Below are 12,169 nucleotides of genomic sequence, written 5' to 3' on the forward strand. Positions count from 1 at the left end.
TTCTCTAATTTCACCCAGAGGAATTTATCATCCCCTCTTAGCTTGAGTTGGTTCATGGTGAGACCAAACACGGACCATCACCTACACATCCAGCCAGTTCACAGGAAATAGATTCAGGACATACTGGCAGTTCCTAGCCTATGGTGTAGCAATAAGAACTGCAAGGGTAAGGAAGGTATAGGAACTTTCTTTTCTTGGGGCGGGGGGAAACCAGTGATTGTGCATACTATGCAAATACTCTACCACCAAACTACATCCCCAACCACTTTTTAAATTTTTATTTTGAGACAGGATCTTGCTAAGTTGCCCAGGCTGGCCTGAACTTGTGATCCTCCTGCCTTAGCCTCCAGAGTAGCTGGGATTACAGGCATGTGTCACCAAGCCCAAATGGTAACTCTGATAAATTCTGGGAAGACTATAAGTTAGTATAAACACATTGTAAAGCAATTTAGCAAGATCTTTTAAAACTAAAGGTGTCCTTTTCTTATAATCTGACAATTTCATTTCACATATTCCCCCCCAAATTCTCCCTTAAATGCACAAGAAGACATGTAAATGAATATTATTGAAGCATTACTTTCAATAAAAATAGCCCCAAATAACCTAAATTTCCATCAACCTGATAATAGATATGTAAATTGTATTAAAAGAGGAATATCTCATATTAGTTAAGATAAGCGAACTAGACAACATGCCTGAGACCTTGTCATAACAAATAAGTAAATAAATAATAACTACAACTGGAACTAGAACATGTATAAATCTCTCTCTCTCTCTCTCTCTCTCTCTCTCTCTCTCTATATATATATATATATATATATATATATATGATGTGTGTGTGTGTGTGTATATATATATATATACACACACACACATACTGAATGAAAAAAGAAAGTAGCAGAAGAAGCCCGATTTGGTGGTGCATGCCTATAATCCTAGTGACTTGGAAAGCTGAGGCAGGAGGATTGCCAAATTTGAGGCCAGCCTCAGCAACTTATTGAGGCCCTAAGCAATTTAATGAGACCCTGTCTCAAAATTTTAAAAGGGGTAGGAAGTTGGGATGTATCTCAGTGGGAAAGCATCCCTAGGTTCAATCCCCAGTATCCAAAAAAAAAAAGTAGCAGAAAATGTGTAAGGTATACCACCATTAAGTCTAAACACACAAAGCAATATTAGATATTTCCATATGTGATAAACATTTAAACATATTCATAGTGATAATAAAGTCCATATTCAGGGTAGTAGTTACTTCTGCTGAGGAAGAAGGATAATGTCAGAGCACATGGAAAGCAAAGTCTAATTGGTATTGTTTCTCTATTAGGAAAAAAAAGTGGACCCGAAGCAAATCTGACAGTAAGTTAATATTTAACAAAGCTGTGTGGGGAGAACAAAAGAGTTTGTTATGTTATTTTCTGTTTTGCATGCTTGAAAAGTTCCATTTAAAGGTACACATGGAACCAGGTACAATAGCACATGCTTGTAATCCCAGCTACTCACTAAACTGAGGCAGGATTGTAGGTTTGAGACCAGCCTGGGAAATTTATTGAGACCATGTCTCAAAATTCAATAAGTTAATAAATAACACATAAATAGGGCTAGGGATGTAGCTCAGTGAGAGTGTCCCTGAGTTCAATCCCCTATGTGTTTGTGTGTCTGTCTGTCTGTCTGTCTCTCTCTCTCTCTCTCACACACACACACACAATTACATATGGACCCTAGTCTCTGGATTTCCAGGCTTTTATGTCCCTGCCCCCGCTTTGGTGCAGAATTTTCTTTCGTTCTTCCTCTTTCCATGTTAAAATTCCATTCATTTTTTGATAACTGGCTCAAGTCTCGCTACTTGTAAATTTCCATGACCGTCAATCTACACTGTTCTCTGAGTTCTGAACCACTATTTGTCTATAAATTTCTCCTGTATAGTATTGTTGTAGGACCAGACTTTTTTCGTGATGTTGTTGATTGATATATATATATATATATATATATATATATATATATATATATATATATATATATATATCTTCCTACATTAGTATTTGACTTTACTGTACATAAACTTTTTTTCTCCAGTCTTAAGAGCAGGGACAAAATCTTAAATTTCTTTAATTTTTTTCTCTGTGCCTAGCCTAAAACTTTTTTAAAAAGTGATACATAAACCAATAATTATAACCCTTCCTATAAAATCTTTGTGTAGAAAGTTGAAAATACTAGTTTGAGCTACATTTGCTTTTATTTTCCCAGAGAGAGAATACTAATGAGCTGTGAAATGACCAAAACTCTGGCAAGAAGAGGAGAAAAGAGAAAAGTAACGGGTTTGTATATTACACATTCTGAATAATCATCTAGTGAATGATTAAGTGTGGAAGATATCTTATGAGGGAAAGCATATTTTAAAAATATATTTTAACCAAAAAAAATGAGAAGTTATACTCCATTTATGTATGATGTGTCAAAATGCATTCTACTGTCTAATTAGAACAAATAACTAATTAGAACAAATTTAAAAAATTAAAATATATTTATTTTATGACTGCAGAATTGCTTTATTGATCATTACCTGTTTTGTTTTGTTTTTGTAATGCTAGGGATCAAACCAGGGACTTATGTGTTCTAGGCAAGTACTCTACCACTGAGCTACATCCCCAGCCCAATTTGTAGTTTTTAGAAGATCCAAGACCAAACTTATAAATTATTTTGGGGAAACAAAGTACTTCTGTGATATGCTACATAAACACAAACAAATGTACCTTGTCATTGTTTTGCCTTCTCTGTAATATTTCTTGAACTAGACATGGGAATGGTGGTCCAGAGAAAACTAAAAATCAAAAATTGTTCTGCCTGTGGAATCAGAAAGGGGGTTTGAAGGAAAAAAAATGACTTTGAATTCAATTTACTCTTATAAAAGTTCAAATTACATCTTATAAAAGTTTCTGGTATTTGGGCCATCATTTGAAATTAAGGTTTGCCTGAAATCTCAGAATGAAGGGTTAGTCCATCTGGTCCAGATGAAAGCTAATAGAGCACTGGAAATAGTAAGAGAGCGCAACCATATTGTTGGTCCTTGGAATTGAAAGTTGAGTATCAAAGGAGATAAATTTAGAATCAGTACACTTACTTTTAGTGAAAGCAGTGGTTGCTATGGTCCAGGTCAAAATTAGTACCATTTATAGTCCCTGGAAGTTTTCCCAATGGGCCTTTGTGATGTTTTAGTAAACCAGGCCATTGCCTCATGGTTTTTCATCCTAGGTGCTAAAACACCAAAAATATAATTCCTAAATTAAACTTTACCTACATCTGTATATTTATAACTACATTTTGTGTGTATGTGTGTGTGTGTGTGGTGCTAGGGATTGAACCCAGGGTCTTGTACATGCAAGGCAAGCACTCTACCAATTGAGTTATGTCTCCAGTCCTATAACTGCATTTTTTAACTTCACAGTGTACCTTGGGTAGAGATATCTGAAAATTAACTGCTTTCTATCACTAGGTCATTTGTGTTCCAATAAAGAAAACAAAAGGTACAAAAGTATCTTGCAAATTGGTGTTTACAAATGTTTACTTAATTTGTAGGTGTTAATATTGAAGCAAAGTCCTGAGCAAAGTGGCCCAGGTATTCCTGTCGTCACGATAAGTCTTATCATTGGTCTCTGCAGTTTTTTTTGTTTTCGAACTAAATAGAAGCAAGAAAAACGGCATTATATAGAGAATAATTTTATGAGTATATTGGGTTCCTGAAGTTACTAAAGTCTAAGTATTTATACCTTAGAATTAATTTTCCATGGAAGTTAAGACCACAAAACCTAATATAATGGTAGTAGGTATGGTAGGAAAACTTGATTGAGAAATCGTGTTTTATTTTCTTATCTATTGGCTTATCATGGAAAGACAAGCAATAGTTTTCTCCTTTCTAGAGAGAGGATTAAGGTATGGTGATTTTGACTCCTTGGCTATGGAAGCCAAAGACTCAACTATCTGAAGTAGGAAGGGTTCCAAGAAAAAGGGAATGGCCTGACTTCAGGAGGATGTTCATCTCTTGAGCCCAGAAAGAGGACAGAAGCAGACAGGATTCAGTTTCCACAAGTGGTGAGGACCTATGCTAACTCCCAAGTGAACCGTAATGGGATATATACTTCTCCAACAGGGTGTCTCTTAAATGGTAAAAACATAAATTTATGTATTACTATAAAAATCAAGAATGTATGTTGTGAAGTCTAGAGTTATTACTAAAATAATAGTAAAAAGATAAATTACATAATGCATTACATAGTAAAAGGGAGAAAACAATAATAGTAATAATAAGTAAATAAATAAATAAATAAATAAAACTCAATTAAGCCAAGGGAAAGCAAGAAAGAAGGTCCAAATTAGCAAGTAACAAGTGGGACAAAACAACAACAACAAAACCAGTAAGATGATGGCTGGAAGCTCAATATATCATTACTGACCTTAAATGAAAATGGCATAATAATCCACTAAAAGACAAAGATTGTCATATTGATTTAAAAGTTTTATGTGCTTGCTGCAAAAGATTAAAGAGTTTGAATCTTAACATAAAAATACAGAAAGGCTAAGGGTAAAAAAATAGAGGAAGACAGTTATACAAACACCAACCCCAAAGAAGCTGGTATAACTACATAATAATGTGCAAAGTAGACTTTAAGAAAAGGGGCATTGTTAGAAATAAAGGGAAATGTTCCACAATAATTTAACAAATCAACCCATAGAAAAGATATAACACTCCTCATTCTAAACACAACTAGCAATGTACTTCAAAATACATAAAGCCAAAAATTATCAAATCTGCAAGGAGAAATAAATCTACAATAACAGTAGATGATGTTGACACATTTCTCAGTGACCAATAGAACAAGTAGATAAAATTAGTGAGAATACATAACATTTAAACAACATAACTATTAAAATGAACATTATTGAGATACATAAAATATCTCACCCAACAACTGAAGTTCATATGAACATGAAACATTTACTGAAAGTGATAATAACTTGGGTCATAAAGCACTCCTCAAAATATTTTTAAAAATTGCAATCACATAAAATACATTCTTTGAGCACAGGGGAATTAAGTTAGCAGCCAACAATTTTTTAAAAAACTAGAAAATTCATAACTATATAGAAATTAAATAATATACTTCTAAGATATCCTTGGATCAAAGAAATCACAGTAGAAATTAACACACAGGGTTTGTTTGTTTGTTTGTTTGTTTTGTACCAGGCATTGAACCCAGGGGCACTTAACCACTGAGCAATACCCCCAGCCCTTTTTTGTATTTTATTTAGGGTCTTGCTGAGTTGCTTAGGGCCTCAATAAGTTGCTGAGGCTGGCCTTGAACTTGTGATCTTCCTGCTTCAGGCTCCCAAGTCACTGGAATTTCAGGTGTGCTCCACCAAACCCAGCAGGAAATAGTTTTGAATAAATCATAATGAAAGTATGTCATAGCAAAAATTTTAAGATGCAGTTAAAACTGTCTTTAGAAGGATATTTACAATTGTAAGGTTGGAATTTATAGCTTTAAATAAGAATTACCTATGTATCTATCTAAAGAAGTTAGAAAAAACAAACTTTTTTTTTCTTCTCAGTACTGGAAATTGAATCCAGGGGTGCTTAGCCACTGAGTTACATCCTCAGTCCTTTTTTATATTTTATTTAGAGACAGGGTCTCTCTGAGTTGCTCAGGGCCTTGCTAAGTTTCTGAGGCTGGCTTTGAACTTGTGATCCTCTTGCCTCAGGCTCCCAAAGTTGCTAGGATTACTGGTCTTCACCACCGAACACAACAGAAAAAACAAACTTGAGGAAAGCATAAGCTAAGGAATGGTAAACTGAAAAAAATTAATTAAAAGAAGTGTAAGGTCACTGAAAAGAATAATAAAACCAATAAATCCCTAGTTAAGATTGATCATACATATACAAAAAATAAACACATAAAAAGGAGGAAGGATACATTATTACACTTGAAGAAAGGATGTCACTATGGATGCCACCGACCTTACAAATGTTGAAAATATTTTGTATAACTTATCAACAATGAATTAGAAAATCTAGATGAAATGGAAAATTTCTAGAACAACCCAGTTTCCTTGAGTGACACCAAAAGTAAATGCCCAAAGTTTCAAGCTGAATAATCTATATCTATTATAGAAATGGAATCGTATTTTAAACTCTTCGTATGATAAATCTCCAGATTCAAATGGCTTCATCAGCAAATTCCTCCAACACTTAGGGAAAAAATAACACCAGTCTTACCCGAACTCCTTCAGAGAATAGAAATAATGAATACTTACTGACTCGTTTTATGAGGCCAATGCCTGCAATCCTGAAGTCAGGAAAGGAAAATGATAGGTCAATTACTTTCTTAATAGACATGAAAAACAAACCTAAATTGAATATCAGCAAAACAAATCAAGTGATATGTAATATATAAAATGTGTTTCAAGCATGCAAACTTGGCCTCACCTTACAGGCCATATTATATACCCAATTAATAGAATAAAAGAGAAAAATATAGTGATTATTCTGATAGATACAGGAAAGGAATTTGATAAAATTCAACATCCTTTCATGTTTAAAAACTCTGAATAAACTAGGGGTTTCTTCCCTTTTTTTGGTAACCTCTTATTCTGAAATAAATTTAGACTTCAGAAAAGTTGCAAAATTAACAGAACTATTGTACAACCTCATAAGATCTGTTTACATTTTATCATATTTGCTTTATAATTTTTAGTCTATTATTTTTGAACCATTAGTTATAAATATGATTTCTCTTTATCCCTAAAATGCTTCAGTGTGTATTTCTTACAAAAAAAGGATATTTACTTACATTACCACAGTGAACTATCAAACCCGGGACATAACAGTGTGTTATAACTTATTCTACAGACTTTATTCAAATCTCACCAACTTTCCTAATGCTATGTTTTATAATTTTTAAAGTATTTTTTCTAGTCTAGGTTCCAATTCAGGAGCACACATTTGATTTAGTTGTCATATCAGTTTAGTCCTTTTAAATCTATCAGTTTTTATCACTGTAATTCCACTTTTAAAAATTGTTTTAATTTTTTTTGTTTGTTTATTTAGTTAATTTTCGGTACACAACATCTTTATTTTATTTTTATGTGGTGCTGAGGATCGAACCCAGCACCCCGCGCATGCCAGGCAAGCACACTGCGGCTTGAGCCACATCCCCAGCCCCATTAAAATTTTAATTAAAAAATTTTACATGCCAATAGAGTATATTTTGAAGTATTATGCATACATAGAATAAGTATAACTTGTTCCATTTTAGGATCCCGTTATTGTAGTTGTACATAGTGTGGAGTTATATTGGTTGTGTATTCATATATGCATATAGGAAAGATGTCTGATTCATTCTACTGTCTTTCCTTTTCCCATCCTCTCTCCTTTCCCTTATTCTCCTTTGTCTGGTCCAGTGAACTTCTAATCTTCTTCTCTATTGTTGTGGGTTAGCATCCACATATCAGGGAGAACATGGTTTTTGGGGACTGGCTTATTTCACTTAGCATCATATTCTCCTGTTCCATCCATTTACTAGCAAATTCTGTAATTTCATTCTTCTTTATGGCTGAGTAATATTCTGTTGTGTATATATACCATATTTTCTTCATTCATTCATCTGTTGTAGGGCACCTAAGTTGGTTCCATAGCTTGGCTATTGTGAATTGAGCTGCTTTAAACATTGAAGTGGCTGAATCACTGTAGTATGATAATTTTAAGTCTCTTGGATATAAACCAAGTAATGGGATAACAGGGTCAAATGGTGGTTCCGTTCCAAGTTTTCTAAGGAATCTTCATACTGCTTTCCAGAGTGATTGCACAAATTTGCAGTCCCACCAGCAATGTAGAGTGAAACTTTTCCTCCACATCCTTGCCAACATTTATTGTTGCTTATATTCTTTTCTTGTGGGAGGGATGGGCACCAGGGATTGAACTCAGGGGCACTTGACCACTGAGCCACATCCCCAGCCCTATTTTTGTATTTTATTTAGAGACAGGGTCTAACTTGCTTAGGACCTCGTTTTTGCTGAGGCTGACTTTGAATTTGTAATCCTCCTGCCTCAGTCTCCTGAGCCACTGGGATTACAGGCCTGTGTCACCACGCCCAGCTTGTTGTTTATATTCTTGATAATTGCCATTCTAACTGGGGTGAGGTAGAATCTCAGTGTAGTTTTTATTTGCATTTCTCTAATTGCTAGAGATGTTGAACATTATATATATATATATATATATTTTTTTTTTTTATTTTTTTTTGGTACCAGGGAATGAACTCAGGAGCACTTGACCACTGAAGGCACTGGGTTTGGTCCTCAACACCACATAAAAATAAAGGTGTCCATCTACAACTGAAAATATTTTTCTAAAAAAGAGGAATGGTTTTTCTTTACCTATCTATCCCTCTGTCTTCCTGCTTGTTAACTTGTTTACTTAATTTTTTCAATTTTTTATTAATATTAACTCACGGATTCTTATTTTATTCAATGAGTTATAATTTGGTACTGTTATTATTTACTTTGATGTCCAAATTATCCCAGATTTGATGAGTTGGCACCCCTCCAATGTGGTTCCTGTGTTCTTTTAATATGTCTTCATTTTTTGAGCACTTTCTCACTTTCTGGGACAAAAAAATATTCCAAGTCTAGAATCAGCTATTTTTACAAATTTATTTATTTATCTATCTATTTATTTATTTAAAAATATTTATTGTCTAGTTGTAACTGCACAAAATATCTTCATTTTATTTTATTTTATTTTTATTAGCTACACATGACAGTACAATGATGGTGCTTTTTATTGAACGATGATATCAAGTGACATTTAGAAATTAAGATTGTTACAAGTATGCTTCTATGTGCCAATGAACAGAGCCTATACCTACAAATATATAAACATTTAGATAATTTTATATAACATGTAAATTCTGTTTATATTTATATATGACCATAATTTCATATAAGAACTCCAGTTCTGATACCACACCATAGTATTCATTCTAGTTTTCATGTTTCCTCATGCTGGAATTCCCTTTTATAACAGTGAAGGACCTCATGTATTTCTGGAGGGAGTATATTGCCACTTTGGAAAAGGTTGACAACTTCTTATAAAGTTAAACATACACTTACCATGAGATCCTATAATCCCAATCCTAAATATCTGTTTTAGAAAAAATGAAAACATATGATATATGAATACATGAACTTTAATGTTAAGTTCAGCTTTATTCATAAAGGCCTCAAACTGGACACAACAAACTGTCCATTAAAAGATGAAAAGAGCCAGGTACAGCCTATAATCCCAGCAACTGGGAAGGCCAAGGCAGGAGGATGGCAAGTTCGGGGTCAGCTTTAGCAATTTAGCTGGGTCCTAAGCAATTTGGTAAAATTCTGTCTCAAAAAATATAAAGGCCTGGGAAGGTAGCTCAGTAGTAAAACTTGGGTTCCATCCCCAGATCCCCAGTACCAAATAAATATTATAAATAAATAAACAAATTGAGATCTATCCTTACAATGGATACTGTTAATCAATAAAAAGCAATGAAATGATAGGGATGGGATTTCAAAAGTATTATGCTCAGTGAAGAAACCAGACTTGAAGTACAATCTACCAAATAATTCCATTTACATAAAAAATTCTAGTAACAGAATACTTCTAACTGTTGTCACTGGTCCAGGGATGGGAGAAGGGAATTGACTTCAAAGGACTTCAAAGCAGATAGGAATTTTATGGGGGTAATGGAAATCTTGTGATTATGATGGATGGCTACATTACAGAATACATTTGTAAAATTCATATAACTGTACTCTTAAAATTGGTGAATTTCATTGTATGAAAACTTTATTTCAAAAAAGCTGACCAGGGCTGGGGTTATGGCTCCGTAGTAGAGCACTTGCCTAGCGTGTGTGAGGCAATGGGTTCGATTCTCAGCACTGCATATAAATAAGTGAATAAAATAAAGTTTCATCTAAAATATATTTTAAAAAAAGCTGACCAAAAAAACAGTATCAAAAACCTGAACAGGTACTTCGAAAATGAGAGCATCCAAGCAGGCAATAAACATATGAAGAGGCACACAAATTAAAATCAGAATAAGATACCATTATATACCTATCATTATGTCTAATATTAAAAAAAAGATTTAATATTCTAAGGATTGCTGAGGACTGGAAGCAAATGGAACTCTGTGCTGCTGGTGAGGATGTAAATTGGTGTACCACTTTGGAAAACTGGCAGCATCTAGGAAAGCTGAATATATATATGCCTAACCTATGACTGAGTAATTTCAGCCTTTTTCATAGTAGCCAAGATTTAGAAATAGCCCAACTGTTCATCAATAGCAGAATGGATAAATAAATTATGGTAAATCTGTTCAATGCAATACAGCAACAAGAATGGGGGAGCTTCTATTACACATGGCATGGAAGGAGCTTTCAAGCATAATATTGATGAAAGAAACCATGAACCAAAGGGTACATTCATTTGGAGTTTAAGCACATAAGACAGTAAGTTATGGTGATAGATGTGGATACTTGACAATGTAACAGCTGGATAGGAGCTTTAGGGGGATTTCTAGAGCACCAGTGATCCTCCTTGAGCTTCATAGTGGTTACATGGGTGTGTTTCACTTTGTGAAAATTGGTTGAGTCTGCTTTTGTGATTTGTGCCATATTCTTTGTCATGTCCAACAAAATTTTTACTTAAAAAATTGTTAATCACACTAACGCCTGTACAATAGTCATAACATAGAGATACATAACATAGAGACACAACCATGTAAATTCTACTAATTTGAATTAGCTCGATCTAATAATAACTTATAAATGAAAATCCAAATACACAAAACAGAAAATTACTTGTAGCCCAAAAGCACTTTTCACTTTATAATGCAACACATCAAATGTATGAAAATACGAAAGCACCACAGCAGATCCATTTCTCAATTCTGTGAATTTATCCTGAGGAAAGAAATAACTCAACAAAAGCACAATGCTTGCTATGAATATGTTCTTTTTAAACATTAAGTCTGCTAAGAAAACACTAAAATCAGTCCAAATATCCAACCGCTGGATCAAGATTTAATAAATGATGATGTATAAATACAAGATAATAACATGCATTAAAATGATGAATAGAAGGCCTCTGGAAGCACAAAACATTACTGTAGGTATAATGCTAGGTAGAAAAGTCTACACGTAAGAGAATGTGTATATTATGATTCTAACTGGGCAAAAGTGGACTAATAGGTAATGTGAGCAAATAAAAAACTGTAGTATTGGAGTAGTAAATTTTTGATTTGGCGGGAAGAAAACAAGCTAAATCCCCACATCCTCCAAATACTCTTTATTATTATTTTTATTATCATTATTTTTATTGCAGAAACTAATAAAAAAGACATGTATAGAGTCATAGAGGAATAGCTTAGAATTTAAGGAGAGGAAACAGAAAGGTTACCGAGATCTTAGGAACAAAAGATTTTATCCAGCTGTCTAGGACTCTGCCTCCTGTCCCCATGTGCCTCCACTCAGGGTTCAAGTTGTTGGAGGAGAAGATCTTATCAGTTTCTGGTCTGTTATGTGTCTACCTGGTGCTTTTTTTTTTTTTTTTTTAACATTAATTAGAATGGACCTTTATTTTATTTATTTCTATGTGGTGCTAAGAATCAAACCCAGTGCCTCTCCCGTGCTAGGCAAGCACTCTACCACTGAGCCAAAACCCCAGCCCCTGCCTGGGGCTTTGATTAGCAATCACATCTAAAGAAATGCACTTCTCTAAAGGAAAGGGGTAGCCCTGTGACCAGGAGAATGGGCAGTAGAGGGAGGCTGAGCAGACCAAAAAAACTGTTCACAAAATCTTAGGCCATCTTCTCAATAAATAGAACACTACCACCTTTCCCCCCATATTCAATGACACTGTGCTTATTGGAGAAAATGTGCAAAATTCAGAAAAGTGTGAAGTAAAAGAGCAATGAAGGAGATAGGTTTCTAGATGTGTAATTATTAGGACACATGGCTTCAGCGTCTTAAGATTCGAGTTACATATTGCCAAAATGTTTTTTTCTGATATTTACAATTTATTAGATTCTCATTTCTTCACACCCTTGATATTCAAGTATTATTATTAGCAACTCTGCCAATTTTT

Source organism: Marmota flaviventris, chromosome 14, assembly GCF_047511675.1.
Source record: "Marmota flaviventris isolate mMarFla1 chromosome 14, mMarFla1.hap1, whole genome shotgun sequence".
Lineage (NCBI taxonomy): Eukaryota > Metazoa > Chordata > Mammalia > Rodentia > Sciuridae > Marmota > Marmota flaviventris.